This window comes from Trachemys scripta, chromosome 8 (genome assembly GCF_013100865.1).
Source record: "Trachemys scripta elegans isolate TJP31775 chromosome 8, CAS_Tse_1.0, whole genome shotgun sequence".
NCBI lineage: Eukaryota > Metazoa > Chordata > Testudines > Emydidae > Trachemys > Trachemys scripta.
The window spans coordinates 57,911,013-57,931,898 of record NC_048305.1 but is presented as its reverse complement, the minus strand read 5'-3'; the positions used below and the strand labels follow the sequence as shown (position 1 = coordinate 57,931,898).

At 39.7% G+C, this 20,886-nt stretch overlaps 1 pseudogene; it reads left to right on the top strand.

Annotated features, from left to right (window-relative positions):
* The window catches only part of LOC117882086, a 68,688-nt pseudogene extending 55,529 nt beyond the window's left edge, over positions 1–13,159 (top strand).
* The last annotated feature ends 7,727 nt before the right edge of the window (positions 13,160–20,886 follow it).

Here is a 20,886-nt window from a genome sequence, read left to right as displayed (position 1 = left end):
AAAGAAACGCATGGATTTCTGATTTCCCAGGTTGAGACACTTTGGATTAGTTTATAAATTTCTAAGCCTTTATTAATTAGTCTGAACTTTGCCATGAAAACCACAAACATTTTTGGAGATAGACACACTGTAAATGCCAAAGAAGAATCAAAAGTTTATGAACAAGTGTTACAAAGAACTGGGGGGAAGTTATGCTCTCTGGGATTTTATTAGTCTTACAGCTTGTATGACAGGTTAAGATTCTATATTGTGGTCTGTATAATTACACCTGGATTCAATGAAATGGGTGGAGTTAATAACTGCTTACCCAATGGCTGAAATACTACAGGAGGTCTAATCTATTAATTGACAGTGATTGTATTAGAAAGCATGTCATAAACTGTGGAATTGTTTGGTCAGTATGTGGAGTCAAAAGACATTTTATATAAAGCTCTTAAGATGATATTTATTGGAGGAAATTGTGTGTTGTTGTAGTAAAACATGTTTATAATAAATCATGTGAAGCACAAAGCATTATTCATCTCAGTTAACAAGATCAGATTGAAAAAGAATGGCACTTTTGTACACTGATTTCCTCCCCAGTAACATTCATAATCAATCAACATATGTTCACAATAATGGAAGTGGCAATTCACACACTAGGATCCATCGAAGCTATTTGAGAATTTAATTCTACTTGACTCTAAACTGGATTTCACTGTAAATGAAATTCACTGTATTTATGGACACACTGTTCATAGGTGCCTTGGGGCTTTACAGTAGCCATTTGAACCCAGTTTTCATAGTACATACCTTGGAAGGGAACTATATTTTATCTGACTAGGTAGCAAAGAGTCACATTCAAGGACAAGCTCAAATTCAGTTGGAGCTCTCCTTTTGCCTAGATTCAGGCTTGGGTATCTGAAACTTGATGAACTAGTTAGCTTCTGCCCTGTCCACACACTTTTGAACAGAGTGTCATTCATTACTCAAAGATGGAAAATGAACCAGGTTTCAGATGTCTTATTGTCGAGCCAGGCAAAGTTATGGGCCAGAATGGAAACCATACGCATGGATAACATTTTGGAGTATAGTATATTACCCTTTAGTAGAAAATTGCAGTAACTACAAAGTAAGCAATAAAATAGAATGTGGCTAGAGCAAGGTGCCTGCCTACCTAGATATGTATGCCACACTCATCAATGTGGATCTAAGCACCATAGAGCCACACAGCAACTTTAGTACTGTCTGTATGAGATTATGAGCCTATTTCCATCCATAAGATTTTTCTTTTTTAAATCAAAGTAACTTTCAGACATTGGATTCTCTGCTTCCTGGAATGCCATAACATTGAGCATATATATGCATCGCAGTATCGGGGTTTGATTTTGCTTAGTGGGTTGGTTTACCTCTACCAGAGATTAAGAAATTCCTGCAACAAGGCACTCTGACTACATGGACTGATAAATAATGATGAAATAGTGCATGTTTTCTATATCAGACTGAACAGTGGCAACTCAAGTTGTGTTTCAGTGGAGCTCCTATAATTTGTGATTTCTTTTATGATCACCCTTTGTTTCAAAGAGGAATGTTTTCTCCTCTATACTTAGAGCCTAGTCTCTGCCACCCCTACTCATTCAACAGGACTATTCATGGCAGTAACCGCTCACCAAAACAAGTGACAGTTGCACAGTCTAGCCTTTGTTCTCTCTTCCACTGCAGATCAGTCTGAATGCGGGGGGGGAACAACAATGAGTTCTAGAAAATATGAGTCTTTTTCAGAATGAACAAAACACAGCCCCAAACAAGATTGTTCTCTTCCTAGAGAGGATTTTTTCCATGACAACAGAACTCAGACCCATACACTACTAATTTAACAGCAGGTGTTTTACCTTCCTTGGAAATCTTAATATAGGAACTGCCATAGTAGATAAGACCAGTGGGTCAATTAACCCAGTATCCTGAGACTACCAGTAGCCTGACCAAATGCTTCAGAGGAAGACGCAAAAAAAAAAAAAAAAAGTCTACAACAGTTGGCTGAGGAATTACTGTCCATGAGAAATGTTTGTCTTATGCCCTGAAACATGATAGTCAGAAGGGATATAAACTATTTTTAAAAAGTCATTAGTATTCTAAATCTGGATGTTCTCTTTATTATACTTCTCCTAATTACTGATTGAATAAACTCAAGAACTCTAGATACTGAACACATGCAATACCTCTCCTATGATATATGATAAAAATATTCAAAATATTATATAATGTATTACAGCACAGTGTTTCTCTTATTATCAGGAACAAAGCATCCTCGCTTACTAATTATATTTTAGAGTGCATACATTGTACTGTATTCAAATTAATAGAAAACTTGCCATTATTCAGACTTAGCAGTGTCTCACAGTGTTATTTCAGATGACTTAAGTTCCTACAGTTTTGCAGACTTTTATTAGCAGCATGAATAACAAACAAGAAATGAGACGTTTTCTTCCTTTCGACCCTCTTAAGCATATTTTTGCATTAGTCCAAGCAAATTTTCTCTCTCATAAAGCAAGTCAACTTTAATAACAAATATATTTTTCCCCAAAGGAATGGACTGTTTAGTTTCCTAACATGTTGCAGTTTACTCTGATTTACTGTCAGAGTGCTTTTTAAACCCACTTTCTATACGATTTAGAAAGGCACTTTTTGCATGTGCAGTAAGTGAATGGAATACAGAGAGATGAACTCTCAGATCAGAGTGTTCAATTACATATCAAACAAGGCAAGTCATAAAGTACCCATTTTTATTAAAATCTAAAATATCGGTTCTCAGAAGGCATTTGACCTATAATTAATGGGCTAGCATACTATGTGTACACACACACAGAGTGATTAATTCATCATGGCATTGAAAGTGTAGGCTCAGATGACTAAGTAAGAACTACATTACCACCAGAGGTCAATCCATATTGACCAATGAAATGAATTAACCTCAACCAGTGATATACATCCACCCATCAGGAAAAACAAAAGTCACAATTGCCAGAAATAGACATTAAGGGTGGTCCAAAGCAGGGTGATGGGAGGGAGCTTACATTGTTGCCACCTGCATTATACCTATTCTGTGTAGAAACAATTGGACTTTAGAGGGCTAGAGTCTCAGATGCTTAAGAGAAAGTTGTAGAATCCCATAATGGATAGTAGTACTGGATAGATCCATGGTGGGAATTATTCCTCAGAGGCTGGCTTGTGTGTTTATATTATAAATGTTCCCTCCTTGCTTATCTAATTGTTGATTATATTTTTATTCATTTAGTTAGATTCCCAAAGGGCTAGACAAGCTCTTTCCCTCAATATGGTTTTAAGGCAGTGAGTTCCACCAATTAATTTATGTATTCCGCTAAAATGCCACTTATGATCAGTTTAAAATGACTCCCTGATGTTGCCTCTTTTTAACAAAGTAGAAACTTGTCTCCAAGAATCACTGTTCATCTTCTCTCCCACATGATACTTTCCTCTAGCAACTCCCATTGTATTCTAAAATGCAGTTCCTGGAACCCATCTTTGTATTTCAGAAATAAGAACTTCCCAAACAAAGGAATGTGATGTATTTAAAAATCTAGGCTAAGCTGAACTTTGAAACACACATGCTTGGAAATATTTTTAATTAGAAATGTAAATGGTATGGATAACCAGCATTAAATGCCACCTGCAATTATAAGACTGGTTGTGTATTATTTTTTTTAAATGAGCAAATTATGAATTGCGTGTCATTCCTTAAGAGTTATTTGTTTTTGATAAAGAATCAATGGAAGTTATTTTTAAAACTCCAAATATGTTTATCTTAATGTGACCGGTTTATGATATTAAATTGACTGCACAAAGCTTTAAAATCATTCCTTATTAAAAGATCTGAAGGAATTATATTTTTTTCTCCCACAGTCCTGGTTCCATCAAATCCCTTCCATTTAAGGTGGATTTTAGCCAAAGGCACTCTGACAAAATATTCAGATAAGTCTACAGCAGTTACACTTTCACCTGGCAAATAATCTTCCTCCCTGAAAAGATTTGCTTTAACCAAAGTAATATCTACTGCAGTGTCCCTTCATGCCATACACCTTATTCCATTAACTTCTGCACTGCTAATAAACTCTGTACTATTGTTCCCATATTTAGTTTTAATATGAGTTTTAAGGTCAAGCCCTTAAGGGAGAACTGTAACAACATTTGCACACAAGGCATTAGTGCTGGGCTCTATTTGTATGTTTAGAATAACTGGATTAGCATTTACCGGGTTTGCTGGTTTATTTTTTACATTTAGACACACTGGTTTGATGTGTTCAGATGTACCACACAAATAACATACTACTTGTCTTCCCTTAGAGTATGAGTTTTTCTGTTCTGGGCTCCCATGAGCTTTTCTAACAGAAGTGTGGCTGGTCCCACTCTTAAACCCTTCTCTTCTTTTAGATTGGGGAGAATAGTGATTATTCTTTCCCAAGGGCTTATTTCTTTCATGACTTCAAATCTGCAATTTCAGCAACATGCAAAACAGAACTGGGCTTTCTATCACATATAGCAACCCGGACCTTATCTGGCACCAAATTTGACATCTGTTCAAGTGTAATTAATTGCATTAATTGTTCAAAATTACCCAAATCTTTCCCACAGTATCTTTATATTTTACATAATTCAAAGCTTCATCCATACCCATTTCATTGAAGACTTACCTAGCTTTCCCAGTCAGTCAATCTGGTTAGCAAGACAAGCACACGCTGCACCTCTGGGATATGGTGAATTTCACATAGATGCTCAAAGGTAGATAGAACTCCCTCCATGTCTTCAGTATCTTTGTAAATGGGACGAATCCTTTCCCAGTTCTTGTTGTCAGGAGGAGATGGATCTCCAGGCTGTGGCAGCTTTTTCTGCTGTTTCAAGACTTGGGGCTCAAGTCTGGCAGATTCCTGTTGCATCTGCCTTCTCCTCAGCAGCTTGCCGTTCCATCTTCCTTAGATGGACAACTCTCTCTCTTTCAGCAGCTTCTTGTTCTATTTTAGCGATCCTTTCTCTAGCTTCTCTTTCCATATCAGCTATCTTTTGCTTTTTCTGCAATCGAAGATCTATCAGCCTTTGTTCATGTTCCAATTGCTGCTAGTTTCTCACTGCAAGCATTTTTGCTGGGTCTGCTTCCTGATCGTTGGCCATAAACAGATTTTTCAGTTCTTGCTCTGGGAATTTTTTCTTAAAAGTGAACCCCCTCTGTGAGGACAATTCTTCAAGGGTTTTTCTGTCAAGATCTTCATAGGATTGTGGGTCATTCATTGTAACTGATTTTAACCCTTAAACTCTCTAATATCAAATTTTATTTTTTTGACAAACGTGTGGTTCTAATCCAAAACCCAATTAACTTGTGGTAATGTGTATCCTAGCCAGACTACGCCACTGTGACCGGGGTCCCAAGGAAGCCAACTGAGGTCACTCAATTAGGGTGAACTGCAAAGAATGGGGCAGACAATCCCCAAAGTTGGTGGACATTCCAATACTTAGATTTACCAAGACAGCACAAAACAGCTTCTATAATACCTCACTAGTTATCCATAATGAAGCCAACACAGTTCCCTTGAAGTAACCCAGCCTTAGGCCTCCACCTAAGTCAAATATGATGAGGATTACTGAAAATCTTATTCATCATATAAGGAAGTTCTACCAATCCCAAAGGATCGGACATGTTACCTCCCAGGTTAATGAATATTCCAGCTCTTACCCAAATACGTGCTTATAGCCAATTCTTATTAACTAAACTAAAATTTATTAAAAAACAAAAGAGAGAGAGTATTGGTTAAAAGGTCAGTATACATACAGACATGGGTACAATTCTTGAGATTAAATTCATAGCAGAGATGGTGAGCTTTGTAGTTGCAAAGAGTTCTTTCAGAAAGAATTCATAGGTCAGGGATCGGCAACCTTTGGCACTCGCCTGCCAGGGTAAGCACCTTGGCGGGCCGGGCCAGGCCGTTTACCTGCCGTGTCCACAGGTTTGGCCGATCGTGGCTCCCATTGGCCTGGAACGGTGAACTGCCAGTGGCAGCTGTGATCGGCCGAACCTGCAGATGCAGCAGGTAAACAAACCATCCCTGCCTGCTGGGGTGCTTACCCTGGTGGGTCGCATGCCAAAGGTTGCTGATCCCTGTCATAGGTTATAGTCCAAATGTGTATATTCAGGGTGGTCAAGTCAGGACTGGGATCTCAGTCTTGTGGCTTAAGTTTTCCCTGCAGGAAGCATCAAGCAGATCTGAGGTGACAAGATCAGGACCCAAGGGTCTTTTATACAGTTTCAGGCTTTCTTGTGACAGCTCGGAGTCCTTAGGTGAACAATAGGCACTCATTTCCTAAGCATTGGTAATTATCTACACAAATTAGCATAAGGCAATTGTCTGTTTTTCATCATTCTCAGGTGATTTGTTATACATTTCAAAGAGAGATGAAAACAGCGATAGCCTATGTTTACGATTCATTTAAATGTTAATATTCCCTTTTTGATCTCTGAATCAATAGCTATAGTTACAGACAGGAACTGTCTGCTTACATGGCGAACATTTGACAAGATATAAGTGCACACATACAATTAACATTATCTCCAACAATACAGGTTTGCATTTCACAGTTCTAGCCTATCTAGCATGGAGTGGCCCTAATTACCATTCACACACTTTTCTAACATGTCTCTAATGACTGACTCTGGGTCAATTAGCCTGCAAGCTGCTTAACCCTTTCTGGCTATGTGTCACACCAATTTCCTAGTACAGGGAACTAATTAACTGAGTTTGAAATTCCTTTTTGGGCAATGGGCAATCTCCAAGAGAAAACCGATAGACTTAAAAGTATATAATGATGTATTGGCAACTGGCAACGAGAACTATTTCCCTACTGACATTCATAAACTCTTACCCTTTCTGATTAATCTCAGAGAGGTGGCACTGGCAGCATGTGGGTTTCACTTTCCATTAGTTATTAAGAGTGGAGTAATTTGTATAACACCATTTAATCCTCCCCCTCCCCCCCGTTTTTAGTTTTGCCACACCAGAAGGAAGCAATGCAAAGGTCTTTAAGGTAAAGGCCAATATAAAACAACTAAATTACCAGAATGTATGCAATATATACATCCTGATAGAACAGAGTTGTTTATTTCTATTATGGTAGTACCCCAGGGCCCCCAACCAAAATATGGATTATGATCATAATCTCATGATTTCCTAGATGAACTTGCTCAGTTAAGGCCTTATCCAAAAATCTATGCAGCTCAGTAGGAGTCTTTTCTATTGACTTCAGTAGATCAGGCTGGAAAGATATGTAAAAAAACCAGTAAGAGCTGAGATTTTTCAATATGCCTAAGGGTCTTGGGTACCCAATTCCCCTTAAATGTTAATGGTAATTGGGCATCTAAGTGCCTTAAGCAGAGCTGGGTAATTTTTGTTTGTTTGGGCAAATAGTAAATGTGAACCTAAACTGTTCATCAATATGACATGAAATGCCTGAATAGTTCTCACCCACACACTTTTTCTGAGAGGGAAAATTAGGCACTATCAAATAGCCAGAAGAGAGAGAAGATGGTGATGCTTCTATCACCTGGAATATAGGAGATCCACATTCAATTCTGCCCTCTGACTGATTGATGGAGACGGGAATTTGAACTTGTTCTCCCACTTACTAGACAAGTGCTGTAATCACCAGAAAGTCATTCTCTTTGTCCAAATGACTAGCTATTTATTCACAGAGGAATAGTTTCAACAGGACAAACTGAGATACCCGTATCAGAACATCCCATCACCCAGTGGCTAGGGACCTGTTTTTAGGACGTAGGGACTTAAATTCATATCCTCTCTCTAAATTAGGTAGAGGGGGAACTGAAATTGGATTTCCCCGCTTCCCACGTAGATGTCCTAATCACCTCCCATGTTGTTAATGGAGTCCTTAGAAATGCCCAGAAATGGACTATTTGACTATTTTCAGAATTTTAAGTTTTTTTGACCTACACTCCCACCCCTGGATTTTTCAGAACTGCAGGGAAGTTGTTTTTTCTCTCTGGTTTATGCAGCTTTGAAAGTGTCAGCCTAGAAAGTTATACTGTAACTGGCTTGAAGGTGAACCAGACAAACATAGCTCCACAGCCGATTTCTGTGATTCCAAATGATTTTTTTGTAATTTTTGTACAACATATTCATATTTGATGTGTATTTGTTTATATTACAACATACTTTGTTCAGCATGAAACAAGAGATCCCAGCACAAGATGTCACATACAGAAGTTTTAATTCAGGTCAAGATTTTAAATAAAGAAATAAATATTCAAGCAAGCTAGTGCCCCTCCAACATTTATAAAGAACGTACTGTGCATAAGAGATTCCATTTAAACAGGAAGGATTGCTGGGTTGTTGGCTGGCAGTGTGTAATAGGGAACTCATCTAGTATAGACAGGAGCTGCTTTTGCAATTATAACCAACCTTGGGAATACCATTTTTCTTCTAATGCTATTATTAATCCGGTAATTATGGTATTATAGTACAGACTTTATATGGTGGATAAGGTAAGCTTGACCCATATCTTTTAAATATAATTAGAGATATGTGCATTTTACATCTAAGAGTAAGAGTTATCCATTTAGACTCTTGGACAGTTTCCCAGATGTAGAAGTGCCCTATGTGAAAAATATTTTACCTTTGAAGAATATGCCTCACCTCAATGTCACAACCACAGGGGTTTAGTGTGTGTGTGGGGAGGGTCGGAGAAACAAGGGAACATGCCTACCTGGGTCTCCTGATTTTCTTGATCCAGTGTAGCATTCAGCTGTGCTAGCTGTTTTCTCTACCTGCTCCAAGAGCTCTCAATTTAACTATTTGCTCCCCTCCCATTATAATATATGGAGATATACCTATCTCATAGAACTGGAAGGGACCCCGAAAGGTCATTGAGTCCATCCCCCTGCCTTCACTAGCAGGACCAAGTACTGATTTGGCCCCAGAACCCTCAAGGATTGAACTCACAACCCTGAGTTTAGCAGGCCAATGCTCAAACCACTGAGCTATCTATCCCCCCATACTGAGCTATCCCTCCTCATGTAGCCACACTGCTGCAGAAGCAGGAAGCCCGGTAGGGATAAGAAAATCCCAAAGGGAGGGAATAACAGAAGAAGGAGATGGATAGGGACAGTCTCTTGGTATGTGTTTGTACATTACCTATCACAATGACATCCTGATCTCAGCTGGAGAGGGATGGGTGCAGTGACAGGAGGCAGAAAGGGATGGAATGAGGGAGAAGAGAACTCAATGAGGGTGGGAGTGAGAAGAAGCTATGGCAGAGTGGTATCTGGTGATATGCTGCCATTGTCTAAATGTGGGGCACTCATGAGTGCTTGTATGGGTTAGGTATCAGAGGGGTAGCCGTGTTAGTCTGAATCTGTAAAAAGCAACAGAGGGTCCTGTGGCACCTTTGAGACTAACAGAAGTACTGGGAGCATAAGCTTTCGTGGGTAAGAACCTCACTTCTTCAGATGCAAGTAATGGAAATCTCCAGAGGCAGGTATATATCAGTGTGGAGATAACGAGGTTAGTTCAATCAGGGAGGGTGAGGTGCTCTGCTAGCAGTTGAGGTGTGAACACCAAGGGAGGAGAAACTGTTTCTGTAGTTGGATAGCCATTCACAGTCTTTGTTTAATCCTGATCTGATGGTGTCAAATTTGCAAATGAACTGGAGCTCAGCAGTTTCTCTTTGGAGTCTGGTCCTGAAGTTTTTTTTGCTGTAAGATGGCAACCTTTACATCTGCTATTGTGTGGCCAGGGAGGTTGAAGTGTTCTCCTACAGGTTTTTGTATATTGCCATTCCTGATATCTGACTTGTGTCCATTTATCCTCTTGCGTAGTGACTGTCCAGTTTGGCCAATGTACATAGCAGAGGACGTATCTCCTGGACGCCCCATCATCTCAGGCATTGGCACCCTAACATCAGGCTTGTCTGGTTATGTGGACTCTCTCCTCAGACCCTACGCTACCAGCACTCCCAGTTATCTTCGAGACACCACTTACTTCCTGAGGAAACTACAATCCATCGGTGATCTTCCAGAAAACACCATCCTGGCCACTATGGACGTAGAAGCCCTCTACACCAATATTCCACACAAAGATGGACTACAAGCTATCAGGAACAGTATCCCCAATAACGTCACAGCTAACCTGGTGGCTGAACTTTGTGACTTTGTCCTCACCCACAGCTATTTCACATTTGGGGACAATATATACCTTCAAGTCAGCGGCACTGCTATGGGTACCCGCATGGCCCCACAATATGCCAACATTTTTATGGCTGACTTAGAACAACGCTTCCTTAGCTCTCGTCCCCTAACGCCCCTACTCTACTTGCGCTACATTGATGACATCTTCATCATCTGGACCCATGGAAAAGAAGCCCTTGAGGAATTTCACCATGATTTCAATAATTTCGATCCCACCATCAACCTCAGCCTAGATCAATCCACACAAGCCGTCCATTTCCTGGACACTACTGTGCTAATAAGCGATGGTCACATAAATACCACCCTATACCGGAAACCTACTGACCGCTACACTTACCTACATGACTCCAGCTTCCATCCAGAACACACCACACGATCCATTGTCTACAGCCAAGCTCTAAGATATAACCGCATTTGCTCCAATCCCTCAGATAGAGACAAGCACCTACAAGATCTCTATCAAGCATTCTTAAAACTACAATACCCACCTGCTGAAGTGAAAAAACAGATTGACAGAGCCAGACGAGTACCCAGAAGTCACCTCCTACAAGACAGGCCCAACAAAGAAAATAACAGAACATCACTAGCTGTCACCTTCAGCCCCCAACTAAAACCTCTCCAGCGCATCATCAGAGATCTACAACCTATCCTGAAAGATGATCCTTTACTCTCACAGATCTTGGGAGACAGACCTGTCCTCGCTTACAGACAACCCCCCAACCTAAAGCAAATACTCACCGGCAACCACACATCACTGAACAAAACCACTGACCCAGGAACCCTATCCTTGTAACAAAGCCCGATGCCAACTCTGTCCAAATATCTATTCAAGTGACATCATCATAAGACCTAATCACATCAGCCATACCATCAGGGGCTCGTTCACCTGCACATCTACCAATGTGATATATGCCATCATGTGCCAGCAATGCCCCTCTGCCATGTACATTGGCCAAACCGGACAGTCTCTATGCAAAAGAATTAATGGACACAAATCTGACATCAGGAATCATAATACTCAAAAACCAGTGGGAGAACACTTTAACCTTTCTGGTCATTCAATGTCAGACCTGCGGGTGGCTATCTTACAACAGAAAAACTTCAAAAACAGACTCCAACGAGAGACTGCTGAGCTGGAATTGATATGCAAACTAGAAACAATCAACTCAGGATTGAATAAGGACTGGGAAAGGCTGAGCCATTACAAACATTGAATATATCTCCCCTTGTAAGTATTCTCACACTTCTTATCAAACTGTCTGTACTGGGCTATCTTGATTATCACTTCAAAAGTTTTTTTCTCTTACTTAATTGGCCTCTCAGAGTTGGTAAGACAACTCCCACCTGTTTATGCTCTCTGTATGTATGTATATATATCTCCTCAATATTTATTCCACTCTATATGCATCTGAAGAAATGGGCTGTAGTCCATGAAAGCTTATGCTCTAATAAATTTGTTAGTCTCTAAGGTGCCACAAGTACTCCTGTTCTTTTTGAGGTAATGTATCTTATCTTTCATCCTATACGTGTAATGAATGTATAACACTGATGGCTTCAAATGTGACCTCAAATATTATTAAAGAAGTAAAAGAAGCCAAATATTTCTCGATAAGCGTTGATTCAACTCCCGACATATCTCATGTTGATCAATTGGCTTTTATACTGAGATATGTAAACGATGTTGGCATACCAGTAGAGAGGTTTCTTTGTTTTTTACCAAATACTGGCCACAAATCAGAACAGATAGCTGATGCTGTACTTTCAACTTTGAATTGTTATGGATTAGATATTGCAAACTGCCGTGGCCAGTCGTATGACAATGCCACTAACATGTCTGGTGTATATAGCAGGTTGTAAGCAAGAATTAAGAATATAAATCCTACTCACCGGTGGGAGATTTTACTATCTAATTTGAAGCCAGGCAGTAAAGTCATAAAAAGACTTTCTGAGACTCGCTGGTCATCTTGAGTGGAAGCTTGTCATAATTTGAGTGAAAACTGGAATGCTATCATTAAAGCCTTAAATACAATAAAGGAAGATGCTACTGAGAAACCTGTTACACGTAATGAAGCTGCAGGCCTGCAGCGAAAACTCGATCGACTTGAAGCAGCTTTTATGGCTGTATTTTGGAGCTCACTCTTGGAAAGATTTCATATCACTAGACAAAAACTGCAAAATGTTTATATTGATATACAGACAGTTGTAGAACTCTACAACTCACTAATAGGATACATTAACTCTATATGGGACTTGTTTGATATGTACAAAGAGAAAGCCAAAGAAAAATCTGAAATTGAAGACTACGAAATTGACACAACGCGAAAAAGAAAGCGTAAACTGCAAGCTGAGGAGACATGTGAAGTTGAAGTGGAAATGTGTGGTAGAGATAAATTTAAAGTAGATACCTTTTTAACAATACTAGACCTTGTATGTTCCGAACTGAAACATAGAAGTAATGCATATCAAGAAATGTATGGCAGATTTCAGTTTCTATCTAACATTACCAATACTTCAACAGCAGATATAACAGTTCATGCTAAAAAATTACAGCTAGGTTACCAAGGAGATTTAGAAGAATCATTCGTGAATGACTGTCTACATTTTCGATTGTATCTGGAAGGTGTCGAAATTCCTGAAAATGAAAAGAAGTCAATTATAAGATATTGCAGTCTGCTTCGAAATCGAAACATTCATTCAGTATATCCAAATCTTGATATTGCCTTCTGAATGTTTGTTTGCACACCTGCTACAAACTGTTCAGCAGAATGATCATTTTCGGCATTAAAAAGCGTGAAAAACTATTTGAAGGCTAATCTCAGTGAAGAAAAATTAAACTCCCTTTCTCTCCTGACAATTGAAAAGGATCTAATAACTTCTCTGGATTATACAGAATTAATTAATAAGTTTGCCGCTTAAAGGTGTTGGTGTAAACAAATGTAATTACTTACTACTCAAATACTTTTATTTCTTCTGTTGTATCTACATAAAATAAAAAATAAATATTTGATATAAAACCGGACCCCCGCTTGAATGCGGCGTTTTGGATCCATGTGCGGTCCCGCACTATAACCGAAATCACACTATACAGACTAAAACTAAAACAACTAAAACAAGTTCATATGGGGCCAGCCGCCGGGGGCGGCAATTATTTCAGGGCCTAGGGGTGGCAAAATCATTAATCTGCCACTGTTGGGAGGAGTTCCTTATAAACATCCCAGGACTAATGCATTACCCTCCTTCAGGTGTCTCCTTAAGACTCTTTTTTACCATGATGTCTACAAAAAACTTAACAATGGCAAGGCTGGTGATATTCGGAGGGAGCTGTCTACCATGCTGACCACTATTGTCTCATGGTTCCCTGGTACTCCATCTGTCTGTATCAGAGGTTTCTTGTCTTATATTTAGATTGCAAGCTTTGACCCAGGGACAGTCTTTTTATTCTGTATATGATTAGGGCTTCTAGGCACTATGGTAATAAGACAGTCAACTTTTTCACTTTTCTAATACTCAGTTCACATACTCTGTCATGAGAGTAAAAACTTGTGTAGCCCAACAGAATTTCATAAGTGCAATTCAATATTTTTCTTGGTTTGTTTTAAAAAATAACATTAACTCCAAATTTGAATGCCAATACTATACCTCACATATATAGCTGTGGATTTGTTTGTTTTTTAAAACTTTTTTCAAAGTACAGAATCTAATGTATGATAAATCCATATTTTATTTCAAAACAATTTCACCTAGGATTTAGCCACTGGCTAATTATTAATAAAGGATTTTTCAAGTTAATCTTTCTCTTAAAATACTCTTATGAGGGACCATAACTGGTGTTTACTCCAGAGTCTTTTGAAATGTAAATCATTTATGCAAACTTCAGCAAATCCCAAAACTCAGTTTGGATTCATTTGTAAGTATTTAAAGATCAAAGCCATTGTTAAGTATTCTGCACCAGAAAAGCAACACAAACAAACAATAAAAGCTGTTTTCCAAAGTGTCTGATTTTTCTTGCAAACTGTTGCAGAAATATTTTGTCTAGTAAATGTTATTGGCAGTTGCTACATAGTCTTGCAGTTATCTTATCTTGTAAAAATGCTGCAGATTTTGGCCAGAAAGCTTCCTACACATCCAATAATCTGTAAATATACTTTTCCCTACTGCATCACCTATAGCAGTGGTTCTCAACCTTTTTATCATTCTGGGCCACATATGCAGATCTCTGTGTTATGTGGGCTACATCCATACAATGTATATAAACTACCTGTGTGGTCTTGAGGATGTCAAATGGGCTGCAACTGTGTGCTGATTGGGCCACAAGCGGCCCGCATGTTGAGAACCACTGACCTATATATGACCTACTTTGAACCTGTATGTGTGTCAGCTAATGACAACATAACTTCTACATGCAACTTGGTTATCCTGAGATATGTATTTATATATGTAGTTCTCTCCTTCTGGGATAATGGTTCTCAGCCTTTTCAATAGCAGGATCCTACCTCCCATGTAACTGGGATCTTGCTACCTCATCCATTTAGATGTAGTAAGGGCAAAATGGTCATAATCCTGACACCAGGTTTGTAAGCCCCTGTCCTGGCGAGCTATTTGCTGTGTTCACCTTAAGAGCTAGAAAGAAGGCAAGTTTCCCTTGGACCTAATTTGAAAATTTGGCCCATAATTTAAAACGAAAAACAAAACAAAACACAGGAGCCTAAAGTTAGACACACATAAATACTTGGGCAGCAAATGAAATCAATGGGAGTGCCACACCTCTGAAAATCAGTCAATTTTTATTCAGACTTCACTATTTGAAATTTCCAGGTTGGCCTTTGTTTTAATGTCCAAATTTACCAATAATTCCACTCTCAGATTCTCGTACCCCTTGTTTGTGTAGAGACTGTCTGGTTTGGCTAATGTGCATGGCAGAGGGGCATTGCTGGCACATGATGGCATATATCACATTGGTAGATGTGCAGGTGAACGAGCCCCTGATGGCATGGCTGATGTGATTAGGTCCTATGATGATGTCACTTGAATAGATATGTGGACAGAGTTGGCATCGGGCTTTGTTGCAAGGATAGGTTCCTGGGTCAGTGTGTTTGTTCAGTGGTGTGTGGTTGCGGGTGAGTATTTGCTTCAGGTTGGGGGGTTGTCTGTTAGCGAGTACAGGAAGCAAATACTCTATGCAAAAGAATAAATGGACACAAATCTGACATCAGGAATCATAACATTCAAAAACCAGTAGAACACTTTAACCTGTCTGGTCACTCAATAACAGACCTGAGGGTGGCAATTTTGCAACAGAAAAGCGTCAAAAACAGACTCCAACAAGAAACTGCTGAGCTGGAATTGATATGCAAACTAGATACAATCAACTTAGGCTTGAATAGAGACTGGGAATGGCTGAGCCATTACAAACATTGAATCTATCTCCCCTTGTAAGTATTCTCACACTTCTTATCAAACTGTCTGTACTGAGCTATCCTGATTATCACTTCAAAAGTTTTATCTCTTACTTAATTGGCCTCTCAGAATTGGTAAGACAACTCCCACCTGTTCATGCTCTCTGTATGTATATATATAGATCCTCAATATATGTTCCATTCTATGCATCCAAAGAAGTGGGCTGTAGCCCACGAAAGCTTATGCTCAAATAAATTTGTTAGTCTCTAAGATGCCACAAGTACTCCTGTTCTTTTTGCATTTTTCTGATGTAATCACCAGTGCCATTGCCAGACCTGTAAATTTTCCCCACTGAGAGACCTAATGTGGAAGGGTATGAAATACTGTGACACTGATCTTACCATAAGCTGAGCTACAAAGCAATAGGAGCCCCCTCTGACTTCAATATTGTTCTGAGTGAACATAGAGGTATGCCCCTTAAGACCTCATGGAAGGATTGGGGCCCACAATATTAACACTTATGCCAGCATCACAGTTTACATGCATGATGTACATGAATTGGATGAGGAATTCCTTTCCAGTCTTCATGATACCAGAACTCAGTGCCAGGAACATGTCTTACCTGGAGGCCAATACCAAGCCTTGATTTCAGATAACAATTAGAAAAAAAACCACATTAACATTAAAAGGGGAGGCAGTGTGGTACAGTGGAGAGGGTATAAGACAGACAAAGGAGACCTGGTGTGCCACATAGCCCCAGTGGTGGTTCACTACTCTGTCAGGCCTGACATATTCACTACACCTAATACACTATTGTCATATATATATACACCTAAAAGGTGTTATATAAGATATCACTGGAAAACTAATAAGTTGCTTATCATTAATATTATTCTGTGATGTATGTACAGGGTGTGTACAATGAGTTGTGGAGATGTGTGAGAATTATGTTCTTAAAATGTGTTTGGCAAGCAATCCATAAGCCCAGTCACTCCCACACCAAATATTGTATGTATTTGCTTGGCTGACCAGCCTGTTCATCAGGCAGAGACAATGAAGGTATATTTACGTAAAACGTATAAGCCATCTAGCTAACAAGGGGAGGAGGTAATGACTCAATCATCACCAGAAGGTTGGGGGGGATGGGCAGCCTGAGATCTTCATTAGACCTCAGGTTTTCACTCTTTCCCAGAAGGAGAAAAGGAACTTCATCTGAAAATATATTTCCGTGGTTCCCTGGACAATAAAGACAGGAAGTCTGAACCTCAAATAAGTAATTGAATCAACTGATTATATACAATATTACTGTATTACAAAAGTGCATCAGGTAAGGTCTTTTCTGAAAGCCAGTGACACACTGGTGATCATCATCCCTGTGACAAGTACATATTAACACTATGTAAAGAAATCTGGATATTCAGTGCTATTATGCTTTAAAGTCTGTGACCAAACACAGGGATAAATAGTCTCTCTCAGACTGGAGGGAAGGTTGCATTGTGGAACTCAAACAATAGAAGCCTCATTTACATACAAATCAGCATGGGGATGGGAAGTCCACAGGAAGGGATGAACAGCTTGAGATCATCCTGAGTCTAGCGACAACAACAGAAAGTATGGGAAGATAAGGAGAGAGAGGCCATCTTGGCATCCATCACTGAACAGACACAAGAGGCCAGAGCTCTTGCAAGCTGAAAAAGATGGCTCTTTCAACCAATAGGTTTGAAGTCTCTGGGAACTGAATTTAAGTGAGAAACCTGCTTAGGCAAAGATGTTTCACCCAAGAAGACAAAGTAAACTAGCATCTTGTTCTACTGCAGAAGGGCCTGACTGAGAGAAAGTCAGCCACGGCAGCAAAGGAAAAGATGGGTGAGAAATCTACCTTGAACTCAGTCTATAGCTTGTTAAGTGTTAGCCATTAGAAAGTGTATTTTACTTTTTATTTGCTTGTAATCATTTTGTCTTTATCTCTTCTACCTGAACTCACTTAAACCTCTCTCTTTTGTTCATAAACTTGTTTTACTTTTAGTCTAAACCAACTCAGTGCTGCATTTGAATTGAAGTGATTGTTAACTCCAGTTAAGGTAACAAGCTGCTGTGCTTTTGTTTCTTTAAAGGAGCAATTAACCTAATTAATTCTGAGAATTCCAGGAGAGTGCTGGGCACTTTAGGGCAGGTGGTTTGGGGGAAAAGTTGGGACTGGGGGTGTGTTGAGGTCACCCTGCAAGTAGTAACCAAGGCTGATGGAGACCAAGATGGGGTTGTTGTATTATAGGCTGGCTGCTGGAGTCAGAGTGCTGAACTAGGGTTGCACAGCACACAGATACTCAAGGAATTGCATGCTTGTCTGCTGGCTGTTAGTGTCCAGGCTGTGAGCCACAGCACCAGACTATTTAAGATACCCTGGGTTAGAAGGCAGGCAGACAACCCCAAAAATATGAAACCTGGATTCATAAATTCCAATGCGAGAAGGGACCATAGTGTTTATCTAGTCTGACCTGCATAGGCCACAGAATGTCCCCAAAATAATTCCTAGGACATATATAAAAGAAAAACATCCAATCTGGATTTAAAAATTAAAAATAATGGAGAATTCACCACAACCTTTAGTAAAGTGTTTAACAGGTTAATTACTCTCACCTTTAAAAAAAAAGATTTACACCGTATTGCCAGTTTGTCTAGTTTCAAATTCCAGCTATTGGATGATGTTATACCTTTCTCTGCTAGACTGAAGAGCCATTATTAAATATTTGTTCCCCATGTAAATTCTTATATACTGCAATCAAGTCACCCTTTATTTTATTTTCTTTAAGCTAAATAGATTGAGCTCCTTAAGTCTGTCACTCATATTTTCTAATCCATTAATAATTCCTGTGGCTCTTCTCTGAAGAGTCTCCAGCTTATCAACATCCTTCTTGAAGTATGGGCACCAGAACAGGACACAGTAGTCCAGCAGCTGTCACAACAGTGCCAAAACCAGAGGTAAAATAACCTCTCTATTCCTATTTGTGATTCCCCTATTTATGCATCCAAGGATCACATTAGCCATTTTGGTCACATTATCACACTGGGAGCTCATGTTCTTCACAATACCCAAATCTTTTCCAGAGTCAGGGTTGTGTTCCTGGCTGTGCCACTGATCTGCTGGGTGACCTTGGCTAGTCACTTCACCTCTCTATGTCTCTACTACAGTGGTGGGCAACCTGTGGCCCACTGGCCGCACGCAGCCTGCCAGGGTAATCTGTTGCCTCTTCCCACAGTTCCCATTGGCCAGGAACGGTGAACCGCGGCCACTGTGAGCTGCGGAAAGTCGTGCAAATGTAAACAAACGGTCTGGAGGCCCACCAGCAGATTACCCTGAGGGCCGCAGGTTGCCCTCTACTGCATGGGTGGGGTTCATCAGGCATGACAGGCAGTCCACCTAAGAGAAGGAAAACTCCAATTTCAAACCTAGAACATCAGTCCTGGCCAGACAGTTTGTAAAAGTTGTGCCAGTTACTCATGCTCTATGGGTCTGCACCACTGACCCTGGCTAACAGGAAAGGCAAAGGAGAAGCATTAGTATTATTAGTAGTATTATCTTTCAGACGCAAAGAGGTATTTTACAGTTTAACAGACAAGCACATGCAATGAAAAATACAAACAATACATGAAAATAACCAGGATAAAGCATCATTTTAAGGCAGAACTAAGACTCAGCTGTTCAAATATTGAATGGTAGAATTCTCCATCAAGTGAGGGCCACAGGTGCTAGACCTCATTATCTAAATACAGCTAACAGGTACCACAAGAGTTAGGCCAGTGGCTAAATAAAGAGAAAAACAGGAACGTAAACAGATTAAGTTCTGCAGATGAGAAGGTACTGAAGTGAGGTCTGTTGCCAATGGCAGTAGAAAAGATGTGCCAACATCTCCACTGGCATGAATGGGCACAGATCCACACAAGTCAATGCAGCTGGCAGAAAGACTGGGCCTAAATATTCATTCTACAAGTTAGCTCATGTTTTGCCTACTAATTCTGTATTTTTCCTGCATTCTGCTACCAACCCCACCCCTGCCTGCAGACCTGCCTATAATTTCTGATTGTTCTTCATATTAGCCCCTTTTGTTCTCAATATCTTTTACTAAATTAGATTTTTGGGGAAGACCATAATTCCTATTAAAAAAGGTAAACTCTCTGGGATATCCTTTTCAAAGAGAAGATTAAATAGGTTGATTCAGTTGGTAAGATATGTTAAAAATCACAGAGTCACAAATCAGCACAGGAGGGACTGAGCAGTTAATCACTACTTGTGATTGTTAATAGACAAGCTTAAATTGAAAGTGTCCTTTGAATAATATCCAATACTAATATAAGAGATGCCATAGTACCTTAAATGTCTCTCTCTCCCCCCCGCCCTCCAATCCTCCCTCTTATCCCTTTAGGGAGTCCTGGCATCTGTCTAAAGCACCTAACAAAAAGCCTCAAACTGTAAAGCTTCCCTAGGAAAGAGAAATTTCCCTCCTACGCCCCATAAAACACACACACTTCAGACTTCCTTACAGAAACACTTAGCTAGAGCTTTTCATAGAAGGGGCTGAGTGAGTCAAATTGCAAAGCAGCTGGAATATTCAAAAAAAGACTGCCAAAGAGCAAAATGGTGAGCAAAGTTCTCTCTGACTCAAGAGGTGACATGTTTTCTGCTAACCATTTATAATGAAGCACCCAAAAAACCTAATACCTATAAAATATTATCTTAATGGAAAAAAATGCAAACCACTTGTACGGTTACCCTGCACTGATCTTAGAAAGGAATTTGTCTTCGCACCACTTATTTGCAACAAGAGGGGAGCTGACTTTGGGAAATGGTTTGCAGATTCCTCAGCAAAGATTTTTCTCCAAATGATCACATGTGGGGGTAAATATTTAGAGGATGCTCCCTCCCCCTTTGCATATACAAAACTGCACAAGCACACTGTCACAGGCAAGCTTATGTAACTCATGTTAACACTGTGTAGTCATTTCTCCTCATTAAGTGTCTGATCTACATGAAGGTTTCAGAGTAACAGCCGTGTTAGTCTGTATCCGCAAAAAGAAGAACAGGAGTACTTGTGGCACCTTAGAGACTAACAAATTTATTAGAGCATAAACTTTCGTGGACTACAGCCCACTTCTTATGCATCCGAAGAAGTGGGCTGTAGTCCACGAAAGCTTATGCTCTAATAAATTTGTTAGTCTCTAAGGTGCCACAAGTACTCCTGTTCTTCTTT